General features: G+C 47.1%; 1 pseudogene; it reads right to left on the bottom strand.

Annotated features, from left to right (window-relative positions):
• Positions 1-482: 482 nt before the first annotated feature.
• LOC103259890 overlaps positions 483-25,674 on the bottom strand; it is a 41,507-nt pseudogene continuing 16,315 nt past the window's right edge.

The raw sequence follows: 25,674 nt of genomic DNA, 5'->3' as shown, positions 1-25,674 counted from the left end.
CATTCACGTCAAGCAGTCTTCCTAATTTCTATGCATCTCTCCCCTCTGAGACATATCCTAATCTCAGGTACGATGCACTCAAAATGGCAACCATCTTTGGCAGCACTTATGTCTGTGAACAGACTTTTTCCAGAATGAAACATCTGAAATCTCCAACCAGATCTAGACTAACTGATGCACACTTGCATCACTTGTTATGACTAGCAGTGACAAATATGGAACAGGACATTGACAATCTCATTAGCCAAAAGCAGGCCCATAGTTCCCATTGAAATGCTGGTAAGTTTGTTGATTTAACTTTACTTGTTCTTCATGTTAAATATTGTATGTGTTCCCATTTTGTTTTTGCACTTCAAAATAAGATATGTGCAGTGTTCATAGGAATTTGTTCATAGTTTTTTTTTTAAACTATAGTCCGCCCATTCAATGGTCTGAGGGACAGTGAATTGGCCCCCTGTTTTAAAAGTTTGAGGACCCCTGCTTCAGAGGCTGGCGGACTTCGGGCCTGATGAGGAGCCCTCGCCCTCACAGCAGGAGAGCATGACGTGGTTGTAGGTGTAGCCCAGGTTGGGGTTGGACTCACACAACTGGCCCTCAGCCCACATGTGGAGGCCCAGGCCACAGCAGTCACAGCATTGCTGGAGACAGAGACATGGCCATCACCACCCATTTTCCGGTGGATCCTGAGCCCTACAGCCCACAGCCAGGCTTGGGGAGGCACTGAGAAGTGGGGGGAGTTAACCATGACTGTATCTCTTCTGCCAGCCTATGTGCCCCCCAAAAGCAGAGAGGTCATTGGCCTTCACTCCCCAGGTCTGGCACAGGGTAGAGTTAATGCAATTTGCTGAACTAAATCATGAACAAATGGCCTTTTGTGGAAGGAACTACAAAATTAACACCCAGCTACACCCATCATGCCCTCGTCTTTACTAGTGGACTCCAATTCTATTCAGAATTGCTGGGTGAAGCCTTCAGGGGAGTTTTTTGGGTTTTGTTTGTAACTGGGGCTGATTCTACTTAGAAATTTGTCCTCTTTGCTCCCCGCTTCTTCTTTGCTCTTTGCTCCCCCCTTCCTAGAGCACATATATGATGGCTGGAGCTCTAGCAGTCATCCTGAGTCATGAGGTGAGCCTGAAGATAGAAGTCACAAGCTTCTAAGAGGATTAAACAAGCAGAAGCCTGGGTCCCTGACAATGAAGTTCCACCCCATCCCAGGTGGCCTATTTCCCAAAACAAACTTGTTTAAACCAGTCTAAAACACAGTGGTAGACTGCTTGCAATTGTTGCCCCAGTAACTCACTCTTCTCTGCGTTCAGTGTGTTTGTGATGTGATATTGCAGAGGTTTCTGTTAAGAGAGGGAGTCCATTTCCAAGCCTCCTGGTTGTGCCTTATGACCTGCTTTGGCCAAGAGAATGAGACCGACAGGACAGTGGGCCAGTTTTTAGCTAGGCCTCAGAAGGCCTGGAATACCTCTATCTCCTTTCTTAGAACTGAGTACAGCCCCTGACCGAACAAGCCCACACATGCCTGCTCCAGGCTGAGAGTGCATGGGGTAGTCATGGCAGCTGGGGTTACCCTAGATCATCCGGTCCAGTGGAGCCATCAGCAGACCCAGCTAGGATCAGCGGAGTGGGCCTGGGTCAGTAGAAGTGCTCGGCTACCCCAGAGTTGTGCGCTAAGCCCACAAGGAACCACTAAGCATGGACAGAGTGTTGCCCAGCAGTGGCCAGCCAATACTCTCATGGTGCATCTTGTGAGGCTGACACTTATGCTTACCAAAGGCCCACCACATACTTCACAAATACACGTGTGAGTTACCTTTGATGTCCACAATTGGCCCATGAGATGTGGGATATTATCTCCATCTTACAGGCTCGGAAAGGAGGCTCAGAAAGGAGAACCGGCCCAGGGCCAAGCACAAAGACAGAGAGGGGGTGCCAAACTTGCTGTGACCAATCTTCTCACTAATACTAGTTCTTCTAAGGAAAGACAGGCTCCAACACGACAAAAACCAAAGTCAAAATCCTCTCCCAGATGCCACCACCACTAACCAAAGACCTCTGCCACTGTCATCCAGGCTTGAGAAACTGAGGGGTTCTCGATTCTTCCTCTCCTCTGGCCACCCCAGAGGAGGACCCTTCTTCAACGTGTACCGACTCTGTCCCACTGGCCTGGTTTGCCCTCACCCTATGCCGCTTTCCACCCCGATGTCTGTTTCCCCTTCCTCCTCATTTTCAATTCTGCCCTCCCAGAAGAAAAGGTTTCATTTCCCAGGCACCCTTGCAGCTGGGTGTGGCCACCACACTCAGTTCTAATGAGAGCTAGACAGAAGTACAGTCCGCCCTCAGAGAAGGCAGACCTCACACCTGTGTTCATAGCAGCACTATTCACAACAGCCCAAAGGTGGATGCAGCCCAAGTGTCCAGTGGATGAAGGGTCAGCCAGGTGAGGTCTGTACACACAGTGGAATACCATCCGTCCTTGGAAGGGAATTCTGATGCACACTGCAATGTGGAAGAAGCTTGAGGACATAACGCTAAGGGAAAAAAACAGTCACAAAGTACAAACCCCGAATGATTCCACTTCTACAGGGTCCCTAGAGCAATCAGATTCATGGAGACAAGAAGTGGAATGGCAGGCACTGGGGCTGGGGGAGGAGGAAGTGGGGAGCTCGTGTTTAATAATGCAGAGTTTCTCTTTGAAAGATAAAAAGTTCTGAGGTGGAAGGTGGTGACAGTTGCACCATAGTGTGGATGTGCCTAATGCCACTGAACTGTATGCCTAAAAATTATTTAAATGGTCTCTTTTACATCATGTGTATTTCACCACAATCAAAAATAGTTTAAAATAAGGGGCTCTTTGGGGTACCTACATAATTAGTGTTTGTATACCTAACCCTGAATTGTACCCCACATCTTTATAATAAAGAAAAGAAAAGTCAATGATCCTTAAAACTATATTCTTAAGTATCTACCCAAAAGAAATAAAAGCATTTATCTACAAAAAAATAAAAGGAAAGGGTTCTTTGGTGGCACCTTCCTCCGGGCTCTGCCCAGGGCTCAAATTGTTATCCTGGACTTTGCGGCAGAAAATTAGAGTGGCAGCAGCCTGCACCCCTGTCCCTGACAGCCATGGAGTCACTCACTCCTCCAACTTGAGCCGCCCTGCCTCCAGGCTCCAGCATATGAAAGAAAAACTAATGTTCTAGAGAGTTTCCCAAGAGGTGTAGCCAACCTGATGCCCTGGCCCCAGAGGGCAGTGTGAGCCCTAGCACACAGATGGATCTCTGTAAATCCTCCCTTCAGGCCCTCCATGGGATGCCCATAGATCTCAGTGTGGCATTACAGTCCTCCAGGCTCCAATCCAAGGATTCCTGGTGGCCCGTCCTTGCTGCCGCCAGAACTGCTGGGCCACGTGCCCCATTCCCATACTTCTGCCTCTGTGTGTCCCCTCACGCCACCCCCTCTTCCTGGAGCCCTCCCTTTCACTCTGCCCCACTACAGCCTGTGGGATATTATCAAACCCTGATCCCCTGCCCATATGGGACAACCACCCTCAATAATTTGTCCCCACAACTGCCAGAGGGGACTCAGGGGACTGCATCCCCAAAACTCCCCATGGCCTCTGCCTCACCCAGAGTCAGCCCACAGTCCTTCAGTGGTAGACAGGACCTGCCGTCACCTCTCTGGCCTCAGCTCTGCTGCTCCCCGCCCCACTCCAGCCACAGGGGCCTCCATGGACATGCCCAGCAGGCTCTTACTTCAGGGCCTTTGCACCAGCTGCTCTATCAGCATAGAAGGCATTCCCACATGGTTCACTACCCCCCAGGGCATTGCAGTGTCCCCTTCTCATGAGGCCATCCCCAGCCACTGCCGGCTGAAACACCAGCCCCACCCCAGTCCAGGCACTGCTCATCCCCTCCTCTCCTGAGTTTCTCCTGGGGCAGGGCCATCTACTAACACACCATTCACTCACACACTCATATGGATCTTCCTATCTCTCCAGCTTTCTATAAAGCAAGCCCCAAGGGGGTGGGAACTATCATCTGTATTACCCATGGCTGCATTTCTGATGCCTAAAACAGGGCTTGAGTCATGCACTGGGGATCAGACATTATTCTGTCCATTGATTGGTCAATATCATCACTGATGAAGTTTTCTGTGCAAACGAGGAGTCCTCCCCCCAGGCTCCAGGCATGAGTGTCACTTTCAGAAGGAGCCCTGGGGCCCTAAGGGCCATCAGGCCCAGGCCAGCCTCCCACCACCTCCCTCCACCGGCTGTGGACCCACAGGGCAAGCTTGCCTTGTACAGAGAAGCGCTGCAGGTGCTGTTGTCCTTGGCCCCACAGGCGTCGCCCTCCTTGGCCCCCAGGACGCCAGCCACGCAGCTCTTCTCCTGCAAGTAGGAGTCACAGCAGTGCCTCTGGGCTGTCCTGCAACAGAAGGTGCACCTCAGCCCCCACGCACCCGCCCACCCTCCCAGAGGGAAGCCAAGCAAGGCTCAGAGAAGGGCAGCCCTGCCCAAAGTTGCCAGCAGGTGAGGTTGGTGCATTCTTGCCGAGTCACATGGGTTTTGTGTCTTGACTTAAACCAAGAAGACATAGGCCCAGGTCCCACTGGACTCAGAGCTGTGTACCCCTGAACTCTGAGGGAGAGTATTGGTACTCAGAGCCCCCCTCCCCAGAGGCAACACAGACAGGGAGATCCAATCACAGAAAGGGCTGGGTGGGTCCGGTCTCCAGGCCCTAGTCACAGCCTGCCCATCTCTGTGCCCTGGGACAGAGGGAGCTGATGAGTCAGCAGCACAGAGGGCAGAGCCAGGACAGGGATGTGCCAGGACAGGGTTCAGCACCATCCGAGGAGTGGTGCATCTCAGGCAGGATGATCCAGTGACAGAACTTGCTGACTGACAGTGAGTTCCCATCAGAAGAGGGGTGCAAGTGCACATGAAGGCCTGAGCACTGAGTACTAGGGCTGCTTAGCCCCAAACGCCAGGGATCTGGATGGTGTGTGCTCCAGCTCCTCCCTAGCCCCAGACTGGTGGGACGGCAGAAGGAAAAGGGAAAGGGATAAGGAGGCTAGAATACACATTTTTCTAAAGGACCCAGCACAGGCTGGACATCGGAAAGCATGAGCTCTAGTCCTGACCATGCTGCCAGTGAGCTGTGTAGCTTTGGACAATTCATGCTGCCTCTCTGAGCCTTGTCTTCCTTATCTAGAGAAAGGAATAGGCTAGATTGTGCCCTTGGGAAAGAGAAAGGGTGAGCAGCTGACCAAGAGCTCTCCTGGGCCTAGCAGAGAGAAGGCCTGGGGATAAATGACTCCTTTGCTGAGAACACGAGAGTCAGAAGAAACAACCAGCAGGCAGCAGGGTGCTGAGAGTCCAGCCTTTAGGAAACCTAAGGGTGGCAACACGGGGACAGGAAGCTGGCTGGGGAAGAAAAGCCTGCAGGTGCTGGGCGTTACATGGAAGGAATGCGGTCTGCAAGGGAAGCACCTCACTGTTCCCAGACAATAAAAACCCTTTAAAATTTGCTCCACACTGGACACTCCTCTGCTTATGCTCACTGGGTCAGCTACCCATTTATGTGGTTAATTTATTCTTGGGACCAGTCTCGAACTCTCCACGCCTAGAGGAAGCCTGTCCAGATGGCCTACAACAGCCATATCCAGTCACCCTTATGCACCTGGAGGCAGGTGAAGAGGGCTCACCCTGGGCTCCTGGGGACTGGGGTTCAAGGCCAGAAGGGATCTGGAGAAGGTGAGTGGGCAGCTGTGCCTACTCTTGGGTGCCTGCCCTACCTGTAGACATCACCGTTGGCGCCATTCTCAGGGATTTCCAGGCACTCGTCATTGCCGATGGCCCACTGCTGTCCAGCTACTTAACACATCTGGATTAGGTCCTTGGTGGAGCCTGTGGGCTGCAACATGAGGCAGAGTTACCACAAAGAGGTGTGTGGCTCCAAGTTGTCTGAGGTCGCCAAGCACAGCACATGCTACTGGTGCCTGTCCAGGTCTCCCTCACCGGGCAGGTAGATTACCCACCCCTGCTGCTGTGCACCCTGGCTCTAGCAGCTCATGGTGGCAACCTTCTTTGGAGAACTGCCTGGGAGGTCGAGTCCTCCCCAGGGGGGCTGGAGGATTACAGACAATAATGGATGGACATGGAGCTGCAAGCCCAGACCCTCGTCTCTAAGGGGACAGGTCTGTGCTGGCTACTCCTACCCCAGAGCTCCCATGGGATCAGACCACATGCAGATCAGCTCTGTTTACCCTTTATCCCTCACTCCTTGGACATTCTCTCCTGAGAGGTCTCCCCAGATGAACCACCATGTGCACAAGAACCCTGACTCAGACTCTGGTCCTAAGGAACCCATCCTAAGATGCAAGACGGGATAAGAGTTATGAAAACAGCAGCAGAAAGTGAAGTTCATGACTCATGTAGGAAAGCTAGAGGAAGAAAGTCAGTGTTGAAGACGCGTTTGACTCTTGAGCAACACAGGATTTTCTTCTACCTCTGCCACCCTGAAACAGTAAGGCCAACTCCTCCTCCTCCTCCTCCTCCTCCTCCTCCTCCTCCTCCTCAGCTTCTTGCTATGAGGACAAGAAGGATGAAGACCTTCATGATGATCCACTCCCACCTTAACAAACAGTAAATGCTTTTTCTTCCTTATGATTTTCTCAAGGACATTTTCTTTTTGCTGGCTTACTTTGTTGTAAGACTATATAGCTTGCAATACATATAACATGCAAAATATGGATTCATCAACTGTTTGTGCTATCAGTAACAATTCTGATCAACCACAGGCAAATAGTAGTTAAATTTCTGGGGATGGCAAAAGGTATCATCAGATTTCTGACTGCAAGGGGATTTGGTGCCCCTAGCCCCCATGTTGTCCAAGAATCAACTATATTTGTGACTGGGGAGAATGGGATGAGTCAGGGACAGAAGACAACTGAAAACTCAAAGGAACAGACTACAGGTTTTTAAAACTGATGCGGGAGAAGGGAGGAAGATGGGGGTAGAGTCAGTCAGACGATGTGAGTCCCAGTGTGAGTGAGTGAGTGCATGGAAAATTTAGTATATGTGTCTGTAAGTGGCACGTGAGTGGTTGACCGAGTGGGGATTTGGGAGCAAATGGCTAGGGCTCTCCTGGTGAAGCAACAGGTGCCACAGCTGCTCTGCTCAGACCCTAGCACTTCCCGGGACACAGAAGCCAGGCACCATTTTTTTAGAAATCAGCAAAGCCCTTCCCAGGAAGAAGTTGCGGGGAGTGACTGCCGGCTTCAGGCTCTGCCTCCTCCCCGCAGCCTCTGGCCAGCCACTGGTAGCAAGGGCTGCAGAGGAAGCACAGTGAGGGACCCCAGAGGCAGAGTCCCACTGAAGAAGACAAAACAGGCACCCTGCCACCATCTCGAAAACTGGGCAGGAAAGTGCTCTGGCTTGTTTACCACTGAACGACAGACCCAATCTCTGTGACCGGTGGATTAACTACACAGGGACTGATCGTGACCCAGAGGGAATATCCCAAAAGCACACACACCAGGAGGTGCCCCACCCCCTATGCTGATTCAGCCATGGGACAAAGGTATGACCAAAAAGGATGAGGAAGGAACCCAAAGAGCCCAAAGAGATCAGCAGTAAGTCTGGGACTGACCCAACCCACTCCTCCCCAGCAATCCTCTGAACAACAGACCACATGGCTGGGGCACAACTGAGAGGGACATACCCAGAGTCTGGACGTCAGCAGTAACAGAAAGACTGTACTCCAGGATAAGCCTGGCTGGGATGGGCCACCCCCCAACCTGCCAATTATCTATTGAAGAGATAATACTGAACATCTGCACCAGAGGAGATCCCCCTGACCATATGAGAGTGGGAGGGGAAGACTAAAACTCTTCCTACCTTCACTCACTCCTCCTCCTTCCCCAAGCTGGACACTAGAGAGACTGTGAATAAGGCCACAGCTCCACAGGAGACAGCAGAGGGGCTCACCTGTGAGCAGCTGAGAGGAACAATTACAGAACCTGCCACATGAGGGAAGGCTAGCTTTTGTTTTTTGATTTATTCTTTTTTTCTTTTTACTTTGCACATGAATGTGTATGTGAGGTTTCGATCTGCATTCCCTCCTCACCTTTTTTTATTTATTTCTTTCATTATTTGTTTTCTGCTAATGTGTGTTCATGAATGATTGAGTGTTTATCTTTCAGGTTTTTTTGTTTGTTTTTTTGTTCTCTTCTTTTTAGTTTAATGTGTGTGTGAATGTATGTGTGAGGATTCAATCTGAATTCATTTTTTTCTCTCTTCTTTTTTTCTTCTTTCATTTTGTGTTGTGTGTGTGTGTGTGTGTGTGTGTGTGTGTGTGTGTGTGTGTGTTGTTATCCTGTTTTTTGGTTTTCTGCTTTGTTTTGCTTTGGTTTTTTTCCCACTTTGTTTTGGAGTGTGTGGAACTGTTTTTTGCTTTGGTTTCTGCTTTTGCTTTTCTATCTTTTAAAATTTTTGTCCATCTTATTTCATTCTACTTTTCTCTGTTCTCTTCATTGCTGTTACTGTATCTAGGACTCAGGGGGTATACACATATACCCACTGCATTGTCATATAGAGTGGTGGTGGGGAGTGGGTCTCAGGGAACCAATACCACGATGAGTGAACACTGAGACTTGCAAGCCATTTCTGAATCCTAGCTCCCCATCCTCCACATTATTCAATTCTAAAATCTACAAGAGATTGCAAAGTTTCCTACCCACAGCCCTGTTTCAAAATAGAAAAAAACTTAAGCCCTGATCAGGGAAGAATAAAGGGCTGAGCAAACATCAGAAGTGAAAGACTCTCCCACAACCACTGAATAACGAACTAAAGAGTAAAGAAAGAGATCTGTATCAAAAGAGGAAAAATCAATGGAAGAACACAGATAATTCCCAGTATACCAAAGAGAAAATGCCTGAAAAAGTCAGATCTCAGAGCCCAAACAATGGAAGTCACCAATGACTGGCCCCACAAAACAAAAGGGATTAGGGAATGGATGGAAAGAGTGAATACGACTCAAGAAAGACAAGATGAAACACAGAAATAACTTGTTACAGAGATTTTTGGTCATACAAAAATTGGTCTAGGAAATAAATAATAAGATGACAAGCAAGGAAAGCAGAACTAATCAAGCAGAAAGAAATAACGTCAGAACTTAAACACCAAAACATAGAAACAACCCAATCTGTAAAAAACATAGGAAAAAAAAAACCTCAGAAAGAACAAAGCCTCCAAGAGATGTGTGATTATATCAAGAGGCCAAACCTACACCTGATTTGTATCCCAGAATAAAAAAAGGGAAATGGAGAACACCTTGGAGCAAGTATTCCAGGAAATTTTTCAAGAAAACTTTCCCCATCTCAACAGAGATATGACCGTCCAACCACAGGAGACACAGAGAACCCCTGCAAGACATAAAACAAGAAGACTACTATAGTAATAGGCCTACATAAAGCATATACAAAAGAAAAAACCCTGAGGGCAGGAAGAGGGAAAGGTCAGGTTACCTACCAGGGAAAACCAATCAAAATAGCAGTAGCCCTATTGGCAGAAACACTACAAGGTACAAGGGACTGGAGTCCAATATTCAAAGTTCTAAAAGATAAACAATTTCAACCAAGAATTTCCTACCCCGCCAAGCTCAGCTTCAACAGTGAAGGATAATTAAAATCCTTTCCAGACACCCAATCCCTAAGAGATTATGCAGCTTCCAAAACAGCTTTACAAGAGATGTTTTAAAAGGTATTAAGCACAGAAGAAAGAAAAACAAATGACCATGCACTTCCCAAGAGAACACAGAATCAACAGAGAATACATTGCAACTGCATACTTAAAAACACACACATATATCAACCCAAAAGTTAAAAGAAAAAGTTTTATAAGAACCTTATGATGGAGATAAACATCACATTTCAATAACCAGCCTGAACATGAATGAACTAAATGCACCACTGAAAAGACACAGAATGGTAAACTGAATTGAAAAAAACAATAACCCAATAATTTGCTGCATTCAGGAAACTCATCTCACCACAAGGGATGCACACAGACTCAAAGTTAGAGGATGGAAAATGAATTTCCAGGTGAATGGATCACAAAAGAAGCCAGGAGTCACAATCTCAACATCACACAAAACAACCCTTAAACTATCAAAAATTTTAAAAGATACAAAAGGACACTACATAATGATAAAAGGTTCAATCCATCAACAAGAATTATCCATCCTAAACATATATGCACCCAACACAGACACACCAGCATTTATAAAGCAGCTACTAAGCAAACCAAAAAAAAAGATATTGTCACAAAAACAAAGAAGTGAGTATCACATTTTATCATGCATAAGCCAACCTTGAACAATTATAGTAATACTATAAGAAAAGGATTGGTAGTAGCAGAAAACTGCTGTGGGGTGGGAGGAGGCAGGATCGGCAGTACTGGGAATCTGCCAGGGGGTGGAAGCACACCTCATCAACAAGGGTACTTGCATAGTAAATGTTTCTATACCTAACTCCGAATTGTACTGCACATCTTTAATTTATTCTGTGAAACACTGTTAAAATAATGAAAAGACAAGAAAGAAACTGAGATAAAAATTTCAAAACATATATCTAATAAAAGACTTCTATCCAAAATATACACAGAACTTAAAAAAAAAGATATTGACTCTAACACTATTATAACTGAAGACTTAAATACCCTACTAATAACCTTAGAGAGATCATTGAGGCAAAAATTCAACAAAGAGATCTGGAAGCTCAACTTGACACCCGACCAGATGGACTTAATAGAAACCTACAGAAAACGCTAATCAACAACCACAGAATATACGTTCTGCTCAACACCACCTGGAACATACTCCATGATCAATCACATCCTTGGCCATAAATCAAGCATAAACAAATTTCATAAGGTTGAAATACTGCTATGAAACTTCTCAGACCACAATGGAATAAAAATAAATATCAACACCAACAAAACTCCCCCAAACCCACAAAGACATGAACACTAAACAGCATGATGCTGAATGACAACTGGGTCAACATAGAAATTAAAACAGAAATTAAAAGATTCCTAGAAACAAGTGAAAATTAAGAAACATCTTACCAAAACCTCTGGAATTCCAAGAAAACAGTACTAAGAGGGGAATTTATGTCTCTACTAACACAAATCAAGAAAATGGAAAGATCACAAGTTAACAGCCTAACAAATCACCCAAGGAACCTGGAAAGACAAGACTACCAAAACCCTAACTTAAGCAGAAGAATACAGATCACCAAAGTAATAGCCCAAACACAGGACATAGAAGACAAAAATACCATAGAAAATAATCAACAAAACAAAAAGCTGGTTCTTTGAAAGAATAAACAAGGTTGATGAACCCCTAGACAGAATGACCAAGAAAAAGCCCAAATAAACACAATCAGAAATGCAAATGGTCAAATCACTACTGACCCTGAAGTAATACAAAAGATTATCAGATATTACTATGCACACCTGTATGGAAACAAACTTGATAACCTAAATGAAATGAAGGACTTTCTGAATCACACAACATCCCAAGGTTGACACAAGAAGACATTGATACTCTATAAAGAAAAATCCAGGAAATGGACTCCATCATAAGAAAACTACATACAAAAAAAAAGTCCTGAACTGGACAGATCTCCAGTGGAATTCTACAAAACATACAAGGAGGAGCTGATACCAATACTATTGAAAGTATTCCAGGCAATTGAGAAAGAGAACTCTCCCCAAATCATTTTACGAAGCTAACATCACACTGATACCCAAACCAGTTAAAGATCCAACAAAAAACGAGAATTACAGGTCAATATCCCTAATGAACATGGATGGAAATATTTTCAACAAGATTTTAGCAAATTGCACCCAACAACACATCTCAAAAATAATCCACCATGACCAAGTGGGCTTTATCCCCAGGATGCAGGGCTGGTTCAAACTACACAAGACCATAAGTGCAATTAAATATAGCAACAGATGTAAAAACAAGAACCACATGATTATATCATTAGATGCAGAAAATGCTTTTGATGCAATCCAGCATCCCTTCCTGATAAAAACTCTCAAACACCTAGGCATAGAAGGAACTTACCTCAAAATAGTAAGCGCCATCTATGATCAACCCACAGTCAGCATATTTTTAAATGGACAGAAACTAGAAGCTTTTCCCCTGAAAACCAGAACAGGACACTCTCACCCCTCCTGTTCAACATTGTGCTGAAAGTCCTAGCTAGAAGGAAATCAGGGGTTTCCAAATAGGAAAAGAGAAAGTTAAGTTATCCCTCTTTGCTGAAATATGATCCTATACCTGAAAAATCGAAGAGAATCTGTCAGAAACCTCCTTGCACTGATAAAGGACAAAGTTTCAGGGTACAAAATCAATGTGCAAAAGACAGTTGCATTCCTATACACCAACAACAAACAGGTAGGGAACCAAATAAAAATCACAAGCCCATTCACAACAGCCATTTAAAAAATGAAATACCTTGGCATTTTTCTAACCAGAGAAGTGAAAGACCTTTACAATGAAAACTACAAAACACTGGTCAAAGAAACTCAAGAAGACACAAACAAATGGAAAAGTATTCTATGCTCATGGATAGGAAGAATCAATATTGTTAAGATGTCCATGCTACCAAAGACAATCTACAGATTCAACGCACTACCCATTAAATTACCAACATCAGGCTGGGCATGGTGGCTCAAGCTGTAATCCTTGCACTTTGGGAGGCTGAGGCAAAAGGTTCAAGAACAGCCTGGGCAACTTGGTGAGACCTCATCTCTACAATAAATCAAAAAATTAGCTGGGCATGGTAGCACTTACCTGTAGTTCCAGCTACTTGGAAGATTGAGGTGGAAGGATCGCCTGAATCCAGTAGGTTGACACTGGAATGGCCATGAGCATGCCAATGCACTCCAGCCTGGGTGATGAAGTGAGATTCCAACTAAAAAAAAAATCACCAACATCATTCTTTTCAGGCCTGGAAATGACAGTACAGAAATCCATATGGAAACATAAACGACCATGAATAGCCAAAATAATGCTCAGCAAAAGAAACAAAGCAGGGGGCATCACACTTTCAAACTTTAAACTTTACTATAAGGCTACAATAATCAAAACAGCCTTGTATTGGGACAAGAACAGGTATATGGACCAATGGAGTAGGATAGAGATTCCAGAAGCAAAACCTCAATTTCTCAACCAATTCATCTTTGACAAGTCTCCAACAACAACTTCTGGGGAGAAGAGAATCCATTAAGTAAATGGGAAAACTGGCTGACCACATGCAGAAGATTGAAACAGAACTCCTACCTATGATCATACACAAAAGTTAACTCTAAATGAATCTAAGACCTAACTGCAAAATCTCAAACTATATGAATCTTAGAAAAAGCAGGAGACACCCTTACAGAAATCAGAGTAGGCAACCAATTCCTGATCAAAACCCCAGATATCCTTGCCATAAGAGATAAGTTAGATAAGTGGGCCCTCATTAAACTGAAAAGCTTCTGCAAAGCAAAAGAAACCATCAAGAGAGTGGGGAGATAGCCCACAGAATGGGGAAAATATTTACCAACTGTATATCTGACAAAGGCCTAACATCCAGAATCTATAAAGAACTCAAACATGCTGAAATAAAAAAAAAAACACAGTGCCATTAAAAAGGGGACAAAAGATATAACAGACACTTCTCAAAAGAAGAAACATGGCAGCCAACAGACAACTGAAAAAAGTGCTCAGCCTCACCCATCATTAGAGAAATGCAAATCAAAAAAAACCACATTGAGATTCTACTTAATACCAGTAAGAATGGCCATCATTAATAAAACAAACAACAACAGATGTTGGCAAAGATAAGCAGAAAAGGTAACCTTCTGCCCTGCTAGTGGGGACCAACTTCTATGAAAACAGTGTTGCGATTTCTAAAAGAAGTAGAAATTGACCTTCCATATGACCTAGCAATCCTTCCTCTGGGAATACACCCAGAGGAATTCAAATCATTCTACAAAAGAGATACATGTTTACTGCAGCACTATTCACAACAGCAAAAACATAGAACCAACCTTGCTGCTTGCTGCCCACTGAAACTGGACTGGATTTTTCAAAAAAAATGAAGTACATATACATGATGGAATACCATAAAGAAGAAAAAATAGGGCAACAACTTCAGGTTCCCTCCCACTGTGGGAGCTTTACTGTCCTCTCAATAAATCCTTCTTTCGCATTGAAAAAAAAGGACAAATATATGGACTTTACAGCAACTTAGATGAATTTAGAGTGTGTAATACTTAGTGATCTATCATGGAAACAAAGAACTGAGTACCACGTGTTCTCACTCATAAGTGGACCCTGAACATTTACCATAATACTATAAAAAAGGGATTGGCAGCAGTGGGATACTGCTGGGGTTGGGGGAGGGGGTTGGAGGGCACAACATCCATAAGGGTACCTGATTTCAAACCAGGCAAAGTAGGGACCGAGGGGAAACCCAAATTTTACCTGTATGATGTCTACTTGTATATCTAATCCTGAATTGAGCTACACATCTTTAAAATAAAATATAAATTTAAAAATAAATAATAAATAATAAATAAAAACTGACTACCTCAACATTAGCATTTTCTGTATAACAAAGGACTCCTTGGATAAATATAATAGGCTGGTCATAGATCAGGAGACATTGTGGGAATATCTAAAAGTGACCAGGAGTTGCCATCCACAAAACATAATGAGCTCCTGAAAATTAAGAAGAAAAAACCTCCAAAGTAAAATGCCTATTAAACTAAGAAAATGAGGACAAGTGAGAAGCACCATGCACAGGTAGTGCCAGGGTGGAAACGGAGACTGGATGGCCAGCTGGGAGGGAGGTGTGGCACGACTTCCCAGTGAGGCATTTGTGTCATCTAGGACCCAGAAGTTCTGTTCCTGGGTGTACAGGGGAGTCATTTCCCTGCCCATAACACACAGAACAAGCACAAGCATATAGTGTCATTTGTAGAAGGAGGTTGGAGGTAGTCCTGGTGTCCATAACTGGGTGACATCCTACATGGCGATTCTACAACTCTCAGAGACAACAGACTAGATGTATATACAGCCACATGAGCTGTACACACAGATGTAAAGAAAATGGAGGAACACAGAACACAGTGCTGGGCAGGGGGAAAGGGAAGAAACCCAAAGTGATCTATTATACAAAGCTAAAACATGGCACACAAAATAACAACCTAAGTACCATCAATGGATGGCTGGAGAAAGAAAATGTGGTACATATACACCATGGAATACTACACAGCCATAACAAAAGAATGAAATGCTGTCTTTTGCAGCAACATGGATGGAACTGAAGGCCATTATCCTAAGAGAAATAACTCAGAAACAGAAAACCAAAGACTGCCTGTTTTCACTTATAAATAGGAGCTAAATCATGTGTCCACATGGAAATAGAAGACTTGGAAGGGTGGTGAGGGATGGGAAATTACCTAATAGGTAAAATGTTCATTATTTGGGTGATGGCTACATTAAAAACACAGACTTCATCACTGTGAAATATCACATATACCCCCAAATCTATAATTTAAAAATATTCTAAGTTAAAAAAAATGCATATTTTTCATGAATACAGGAAACAAAAAATACAGATTAGAGAGAAGAGAATTTTCACCTACAGGGGTGGGAGTGAATGATGGGAATGAAGAAAGAGGATAAAAGGAAATAAAACACATAAATAAAACAAGAGACAACCTTGCAAGGATCACAGGAGCCGTGCCAGGAGACGATGAACCCAAGAGTCTGCCCTGAGGTCTGAATCCTGAGTCCTGCTCATTCAGCATGCCCACGAAGCACACAACGAGGGGCCACAGGTAACGCAAGGGACACCTCTGAGCCTGAGGGGCCAGGGCCCACATTTCAGCATTCCATGGCAGCCGTTTCTGCCCCACAAGACTCAATGTCCTTCTCCACATGAGGATGGAATGTCATGGGCTGAAGCCTATAAGGATCCCTAAATGCCCGGTGCAGTAGCCATGCAGGACTGAGAAGATGTTGCCTGTACCACTCCCACAAGGGCGAGAGAGCCTGCTAAGGAGCAACCCTGCTGAGTAGGAACAACAACCACTGAGCTCTCCTCACTCTCAGATCCTCCCCCACTCCCCCAACACAGGGAACTAAGCTTCAAGGACAGCCTGTACCTGTGCTGCTCTGAGGTAAAAGCTGGTGTCTGCCAGAAAAAGGTGTCTACCAGCGATCATCACACTCATGGGGGGAAGCACTAGCACAATCCCCCACTTAAGTCTTCAATACAACAAAAATACCCACTGGCAATACTGTTCAGCATGGTCCTAGAGATACTAGCAAAAGCAGTAAAACAAGAAAAAAGGGCAAACAAAATAATAAAAGGAAAAGCAACAGCAATTATTTGCAGATGTTATGGTTTCATCTCCATAGAAAATCCAAGAGAATCACAACTGACAATGTATTAAAATTAATACTAATGAACAATTATATAAGGTGGCCAAAACCAAAATCAGTATATTCAAACAATAGAAAAGTTAGAAAGAAAAATCCCATTCAAAAGCAAAACAAACCTAGAGATAAATCTGCAGCAAACTTACTTGACCTACATGAAGAAGAAAATTTAATTGTCTCATGGATATAACAGTATACTTTATTCTAAATATGCACCATGCATCTAGATGGAAAGTCAATACCTTAAATATGTCAATTCTCCTCAGCTTCATCTACAACTTCAATGCATTCCCAATCAAAGCAAAGACATAACTGTCACAGAATTTCTCAAGTTGATTCTACAATTCACTCAAAAAAAAAGAAATGCTTAAAAATACCCAAGATTTCTGAAAAGGAGGAACAAAGAAGCTAGACCTTTCTCCAACCATATCAAATTACACACTAAAGTTCTAACTATCAAAACAAAGAGACCAGGGGATCAATTGAACAGAGGAGAGAGTTCAGGGAAAGAAGTGTGTGCATATGGGAGTGGGCATGTGATAATGTTGGCATTCAAACCTAGCAGGGAAAGAATTTCATACACAATGCAGGGACTCACCTCATACCAGACACAGAAGTAAATTCCAAATCTATAATGGCAGAAGTGGGAGAAAGTCTAAGACAATAATGTTAGGATAAAGAGAGCCTTTTCCAGGAATAAAATCTACAAACAAAAAGGAAAACCTTCACACAAGTGACTACATATAAACTGTAATTATCTGTATGGCAAAACACAGCCCGTCCAGCCAACCCATGATCCCTCATCACTCACCCACTCTCAGATCTCCACATAGCCATCAGTACTGCAAGAGATCTTCGTTCGTGTGTGTGTGTGAGTGTGTGTGTGTGTGTGTGTGTGTGTGTGTGTGTGTGTGTGTGTGTGCACTCTTTCAACTGTCCGTGTCTGCTCTGCAAAGTCAGCCTCAAGTGGCAGGGCTCTTACTCATCTTGTTCACAACCATACCTGCCCTCTAGCCCATGGGGGGTGGGGATGGTGTTCAAGTATTTTCTGCATGAATCCATGAGACCCTGGGCAGCTGAGAGCCACTGTGCCAGAGGGAAGAATCAGTGCTCACCATCTGATGCTAACTCAGCACAGACACACCCGGCCCAGGACTCAGGGGTGCTAGATGCCAGTCAGAGCCCTGCCTCTGTCTTCCGATGCCACAGTCAGGACACTAGTCTCTGTGGCTGCCACTCAATACTGCATCCCCTCTCATTTTATTCTGGGCATGTGGAAGCCTCTCCCTACTTGAACACTTCCGGTGATGGAGAGCTCGCTCCACCCAGGCAGCTTGTCCTTTTCTGTGTAGCTCAGACTCACAGCACACTTTCTTTTACAGGACTGAATTCTTCCTCCCTAAGCCTTTTCAAAGGCTGCCTTACAGAGATTAAGATGCCAGCCAGGGGTCCAAGCACACGAATCCCTAGTTATTAAGAGTGAGCACTGTTATTCCTCCCATTCTACAGATAAGCTGGGAAACTAGAAGTTCCAAGTAGGGTGACTATACTCAACAAAAAGTACTGCATTTGGGTGATGGACACCCCAAATACCCTGACTCAATCGCTATGTGTTATATACATGTAACAAACTTTCACAAGTACCCCATACACTCATACAAAAAATAAAAAAAGAAATCCCAAGCCTCGATTTCCCCTCTTCCTTTCCCCTCTCCAGGCCTCAGCTTCCCCGTGTCTGTCACTCAGCTGACTGGATGCCACCAATCCTGAAGGTCCTCTCTGTGAACCTACCCTTCCCCAGCCTGGGAAGTGGTCCTGCTTTCATGTAGGCTGCAGGGTGCCCTCCTCCGGCCCCCACCTTGGTCAGATGCCAGGTCTCAGCTTGCACCTGGCAGGCTTCTCGCCATTCTCTTCTGGCCTTTCCCACACTGGCTTCCTCCTTTCCAAACAAAGGTGCTCACAGGCTCTGACCCTTATGCTGGGAGGGCCACCTACTTGGAACAGGAAAGGAAACTGGCATGGGGCCCCAGCATGCGCTGCCAGGTACCATCTAAAACATGGAAGCAGAGCCACAAGAGCCCGGAGCGATGAGTCCCCCGCCCCTTCTCATCCAAAGAGCCCTTTCCCCACCCTCCAAGGCTAGGCCCCAGGGCTGACTCCTCTTGCCCAGGTCTCCCCTCACCACCCCTACAGGCGACCTAGCCTCTCCTCCCTCCTCCACCTCTCTCGTGCTATTCCGAGCTCCTGAGCCCCAGCATTTCAGAGTGTCAGCCCCAAGACCTCCTCCATTACACCCCAGCCTGGCCAACCTCACCTCCAAGCCCTCAATGCTGCCTTCACCTTGCCACAGCCCCTCCCTATTGTGTGCACATGCCCAAAGCTAGCTAAGGAACACCTCTAGTCATCTCCCCTGCATTTCCATGGCCAGAACCGGTTCAGCTCTGATCTTCCCCAACCCACCCCCTCCCCCCATCTTTCCCGTGTCAACAAGGGGCCCACCACCTTCAGGACCCTCCTTAGCCAATCCCTTCATTCCTACCCACTGCCTCCAATCTGCCACCCAAGGGCCACCTCCAAAGGGAGGCCATCCACCCACCTCTCCTCTCACTCGACCACCTCCACCTGCTCCCACCTCTGTCCTCCTCCAGCCCATCATCCAGAGGGAGACAGAATGACCGTTTACAAACATTAACCTGACTGGGGCTCTCCGACGCCTCCAGTCCCTCATGGTCCCACGTTCTTCACAAAGTTCTGTATGGTGTGGCCCTGCTGACTTCCGGCTTGCCTCCTCACCATCTCTCCCCACTCTCTACTCACTGAGCTCCTCAGGCTTATTTCTGCCCCAGCGTCTTTGCACCTGCTACGTGGCCTGCTTGGAACCCACTACCCCCCCACCCTGTGACCTGCCCCACTCCCTCCCCCACAGAGTGAGCTCTTTCTCTTTATTCGGGGACTTGCCTCCTCAGAGAAGGCCTCCCCGACTCCCACATCTGAACTAACCTCCCCCAGCCTTCATTGCTTCACCACACTCAGTCCTCCTCACAATGTCCTGAGTCACCTTGGGGAGCCCCGAGGCTCCACAGACCCCACTGGAAAGCCACTGCCCTGCAGGATGAAGTGCCTCTCCCTGGTGTGACAATCAGGATGGCACAGCCCATGCTCATATCCCAGCCACACCTTCTTTTTTCGCTGCTAAGCCTTTGCATATGCTATTCCAGGCTGAGAATGCTCTTCCTCTACCTGCCTCTGCCTTGTCCAGCTGGCAAGTGTCCACCTACCTGTCCTGTGTGTTTGTGCAGAAGTCTTGCTCTGTCACTCAGGCTAGAGGGCAGTGGTACTATCACAGCACACCACAGCTTCATCCTTCTGTGACTGTAGCTGGCACTACAGGTGTGCAGCACCACATTGGGCTAAATTTTTTTTTTGGTATAGATGGGGTCTCACTGTGTCACCCAGGCTGGTCTCGAACTCCTGGGCTCAAGCAACCCTCCTGCCTTGGCCTCCCAAAGTTCTGGGATTACAGGAGTGAGCTACCTGTCCTTAAGGAGCCCACCCACATGGGACTCCTTGCCTCTCTGTCCAGTAGACTCTCGCTACCTCCACCCCCAGCAGAATAGGCAGCTCCCGCCTCACTCACACACTTTCACCATGCCCCTGTTGGTGGCAGGCTTGTCCCAACCACCAGTCAGGAAGTCTCCCAGGCCAAGAATTAGTCTGAGTCATACCAGGGACCCCAGTGCCCAGCACAGTCCTGGTAATAATCCCAGGTTGGATAGAGAGTTCCAAATGTTGAGTGTACATCATCTCATTTAAAGTGCATGTCAACAGCACAAAGTCAGTGCAATGACCACCCCGTCACAGGAGTGCAAAAAGCAATGCTAAGGGTTTGAGACACACAGGCCAGGGTGCAGGCTCAGCAAACTGATGAGAAAGAATGCACACCCTCCCCCTCACCTCCCTTCACACTGCTTCCAGGCAGCAGTCTCCAGCCCAGGACATCAAGAAGAGCACAGGTGGGTCCTCACCAATGTAGGAGGCACAGGTGTCCAGCTGAACTACCACTCACTGGCTGGGGGACTTGGACCAGTCACTCAGCTCCTGAGTCTCCATTTCCTTGCCTGTGAAATAGGCAAGAAACCTCTTCCTACCACCATTTCACTAAGCGGGGGATGTGAGAAGATTCGGGGCATGGCACATCATGGGTGCTCAGTCAACACAGATTCCTGGCACTCAGCACATGGGAGGTGTTTGGTTACTACTCTTTGAATTAACAAACAAAGGGACAAACACCTGGAAGGATAGGACAACAATCCCTTCACAGAGGAAGCGGAGGCACCTTCAGCCATGCCAACCCCGCCTCCCCTGCTCTCCTCTGGGTTTTCCAGAATTTCCAGGTCTGCCCGCTTTGCAGGTTTCTGCCTTCTCTCAGGCCAAGAGGGAGCACAGTGCTCCTCCCATGGGGCTCTCAGACACACTACAGAAGGAGAGGTGCAGGTGGCCTGTCACCGAGACAGCCCAGCCCCACCCAAGGCTCTCTCCAGCCTCCTGGGTCCAGTGTCATTCCAGCTTTGGAACATGCCTCAGCGGTCAACTTCACAGCACCAGGGTTCCAGGGCCCTGACAGTAGGGACCTCATGACCTATGTCCTCAAGAAGTCCACCTCTCCACCAGCAGCAGAGGGAGGTGGGCTCACATTGCTATGCCACTCACTGCCATCTAGGAAAACAGGAGACACGCACACCATGCCCCAAGTTCCCATTTTCAGGTCATGATTGGGAACAGGACATGCCCCAGTGGTCGCCAGGTGACCATGGGCAAGAGAAAGGGTGCCAATATCAAGTTGTGATCATACAATGCCAGCCACTAGGCTGCTACCACCTGTGGCACACAGACCACAGTCACTCAGCATCTGAGAAAGGGGCAAATCACCAAGAAACATGGCACATGGCTTTCACACGAGGTCCCAAATCAGAAAAAAACAAGGCAAGACTGTGTAGGTTGCAAAACTCTAGAGAAAAGGATGGAGTTGGCCAGGTGCAGTAGCTCAAGCCTATAATCCCAGCACTTTGGGGGGCTAAGGTGAGAGGATCGCCTGAGCCCAGGGGTTCGAGACCAGCCTGGGCAACTTAGTGAGACCTAGTCTCTACAATGTGTCAAAAAATAAGCTGGGCATGGTAATGCATGCCTGTAGTTCTAGCTACTTGGAAGGCTGAAGTGGAAGGAAAACCTGAGACGAGAGAGAGAGAGAGAGAAAGAGACAGAGAGACAGAGACAGAGACAGACAGAGACACGAAGCTTGTGCTGACCTGGAGGACAGTGGCATTGTGGGAGACGGGTGGCCCCGAAGCATCTGCCCCGCTGTCCATGGGACACTTCCTGCTCATATCAGCCCACACACTCTTGAACTTTAAAACACCTCACAACAAGAACTGGACTGAAAATGATAGCATGATCAGAAAATTCCAGGTTGAAGACTAAAGACTAAGAGTCTTTAAAAAAACAAGCCAGCAAGCCGGGCTCGGTGGCTCAGCCTGTAATCCCATGCTTTGGGAGGCTGAGGTGAGCGGATTGTCAGAGCTCATGGGTTCAAGACCCGCCTGGGCAACTTGGCGAGACCTCATCTCTACAATAAATCAAAAAATTAGCCGGGTGTGGTAGCGCGCGCCTGTAGTTCCAGCTACTTGGAAGGCTGAGGCGGAAGGATCACCGGAGCCCAGCAGGTTGAGGCTGCGGTGACTGGGAGCAGTCACTGCACTCCAGTCTGGGTGACAGAGTGAGACTCCAACTACAAAAAAAAAAAAGCCAGCTCAGTGAAACAAGCCAGACACACAAGGACACAGGCTGCACAATTCTACTCATATGAGGTCCCCAGAGCAGTCAATTCATAGATACAGTAGAATGGTGGGCTCCAGGGGCTGCAGGAGCGGGTGGGCATTGGTGTTTCATGGGGACAGAGTTTCAGCTAGGGAAGATGGCCAAGTTCTGGAGACAGATGAGACAGTGGATGCACACCATTATGTCCTCAATGCCACTGTGTATAAAAATGGGAAACTTCATGTTATGTATGTTAGGGTTGCACTCCCAGCAGGGCCTCCATATCCAGCAGGGGTATGAGTGTCTGGTGTGCAATCTGATGCCACATGAGATGCAAAGAATTGCACAGAAGTTAGATTAGAAAATACAGTTTATTTAGAAAGTAAATTTGAGGCAGAGAGAGAGAAAGAGGGATTCACCTCCCCAAGATCAGGGCAGGGGCCAAAGCTTAAGAAAACATGGCCTGGCCATAGCTCAAAGAGCACACGGCCACACCAGAGTCTAGCAAGGCAATGGCAAATGGCTGCTGGTGGCTCAGTCCTTTTAATCCTTCCCTTTGATGGGGGAGGTTGCTAAGGTGCAATCACCTTAACCTTGTGTGGTGGTCCGCTCCACATTATGATGACGGGGGAGGTAAGCACAGGTACTGACGTCAGGTGGTGGACAGCAGGCTGCCATGGTGATGGGGTCTGTCTGTGTCATGAAGGTCACAAAGGGCTGATTAGGTTAACTTGGGTCTTATGGGTGGAGGCAAATACCTGAAGTAGAAAAGCTAATTAGTACAAAAAAGCTGGGGAGGGGAGTTGTAACACAATTATCAATAGCTACCTCTGAGAAGCTGGTTCTGTCCTTGGGTGGTGACTAGAGGGTAAGTTAAGTGAACTGCTAGAAAAACATGAGATTTAGGCAATTTAAAATGGTCGCTCATTGGGTATGTTAAATCCATGTTTGTCCTTTCAATGTCATTAAAAAATGCAGTATAAAAAAACGGCGACCCAGCACATCCCCTCCCTGCTGCCCTGGAAAGAAGGCACTCACTCTATGGGGCTGGTAGGATAGGAATCGAATCTGCTGATAGATGCCCCGTGAACACAAACAGGAACGGCACCACTGTTTGCTGCAGCCCTATTTGTGACAGCAAAGATCCAGAGACAACAAAATCCCATCTACAGAGCAATTACTAGATAACTGATGCTACATCCATCCGGTCTCATGTAGGTGTCACAAAGAGACAGATGTGCACTCTCTCTCACAGGAAATAACTTCTGCATATACTGGGAAGAGGATTTTTTAAAGAGTCAATGCTGAGTAGTGTCTATAATGGACGGCCCTTTTCCTATCCTAAAGAGATCTGTGGATATGTACGGAGTATTTCTGGAAGGAGACCCAAGAAACCATAATAGAGGTTGTCTAGGGGGTGACCCAGGCCCAGAAGAGAGGAAGGAAACTGTTTACCCCTCTTGTCTTCTGTCTTTGTTTCTTATCATATGCAGGTATTACCCATTCTGTATAAAAGGATTCCCAGATTCCGGGAAGTCTAACCTCCTTTGATCATAGGACAGTGGATGCCCAGAACAATCCAGTCCAGAGGTCATGACCCCTCCAGACAGACCCCATTCCTGGACATTAAAGCCCTAAAGAATTCTGGCTTTGGAAAGGCTGCTGAGAAATTTCCACACCTGGCAGGGGGCTGATGACAGGGTCATCCCCACCAGGGCCCTGTTTGAACAACATGTTTGTTGGGCCTGAGCAAACAGCTGGCAGACTGCTGCAGCACTGATATTCCTGCCTGCCTTGGTACGCTAATAGGGTGGGAGTTTCCTGCAGGCTCGGGGAGGTGCCTCAAGTCTTTTTACAGGGACTGTAAAGTGGAAAAACCAGAAGGGTTCCTGAGCCATCCATGTCTGCTGGTCCCAGGATGAAAGAAATGGCAGGGAATGGCCAAAAATTGGCAAGAGCAGCCGAGAGCTGCTGATGCCATTTTTTGGCTTATTCTCTGCCATTTGGCTATTCCTGACCATGCTCTCTTGGCAGCTGGCTCGACATCACCACTGCTCTTCCTGTCCCCAACACCCTTGTGCTCCTTGTATGGGTGTTCACTGTCTTTCCCCACCCCTCAGGCTGGCACCTCACCCACTTGCTCATAACCAAGCCTGGCCAGTGGAGGCAACAGCCGCTCCCGCTGACCGGCTGGATCTCAGGCTTGGCAGAGCCACCTGCTAGGCCCCAGCCTGTACCCACAGCATCTTCCTTCTGGCTCTAGGAGGATCCTATCCCCACCCCCATTTTACAGACAAGCAGGCTAAGACGGAAAGAGAAGGCCCTGCTTGCCCCAGACCACACACCCCAACAGAGGCCCTGCAGGGTTCTAACAGGCCCATTTCTAACCCATGCTGTGTGGCTCCAGCATGCAGGCCCCTGAGCAGAACTTCCAAGGAAGGAAGGAAGGAAGGATGGGTAAGGAAGCCCAAGTCCCTCAGTCTGTATCAATTACTCCAAAGGAAGCAGGGCCCCCTGCCACTCCCCTGGCTCCCCTACTGCCCCTTCCCCAAGTCCATTCTCACAGTGGGCTCTGCACAGGGGTTGGAGTCAGGGGACCTAGACTCTGGGGTTTCTCAGCCTCCCCTGATGATGCCTTCTGGAAGCCAGCCCAGCCATTCAGCTCTTCCAGCTTGAGATGCATGGCCCGCGGGCAAGAGCTATTTCCTAGTCCCAGGTAGGGGCTAGGACTCCCCCTTTGGCCAGAGCCCACAGAGCTAGGATCACTGTAGAAAAGTCACTAGCCAGCTTGGAAAACCGAGGCCCAGGGAAGCAGAGCGATGTGCCAAAGGTCTCACATGGGGTCTAAAGCAGCAGGCTTGTTTGGTGAGTGACTCCCACTCCTCAGGAGAGTCAGGGTACCCAGGCTGCAGGTCTGTTGAACCCAGGAATGGTGAGAGATGGGGTCTGAGCACAGAGAGATGTGTAGCATATGGAATGCAGTCTTTCCCCCACCCAACTCCAGCTTCACATGGTCCAGGCAAGCTGTGCTCTGGGAAATGACACTCTGACCACACTGTCCAAACATGTCCAGAACACTCGAGTAGGGTGGGCTTAACTGCACCCTTCAACATCCCACCCATCTCAGGCCTGCAGGTTTTCCAAAGGCCTCTAAACATGTCTGACCCCTGACACTGGAACAAAAATATAATGGCTCCACAATCCAGAGAGACAACCGCCAGAAAGAATTGGAAAAATGTTCATCTGAAGCGCTATAAATTTTACAAGATGTCAGCTTGTCAGCTGTAGCCCAGTTCAAGAGGGATAAACTGAGTGTCACAAAAGCCTGCAGTACTGGGGGGCA

This window comes from Carlito syrichta, unplaced genomic scaffold (genome assembly GCF_000164805.1).
Source record: "Carlito syrichta isolate Samal-C Ts95f unplaced genomic scaffold, Tarsius_syrichta-2.0.1 Scaffold303055, whole genome shotgun sequence".
Lineage (NCBI taxonomy): Eukaryota > Metazoa > Chordata > Mammalia > Primates > Tarsiidae > Carlito > Carlito syrichta.
This window is presented reverse-complemented; position numbering and strand designations above follow the sequence as displayed.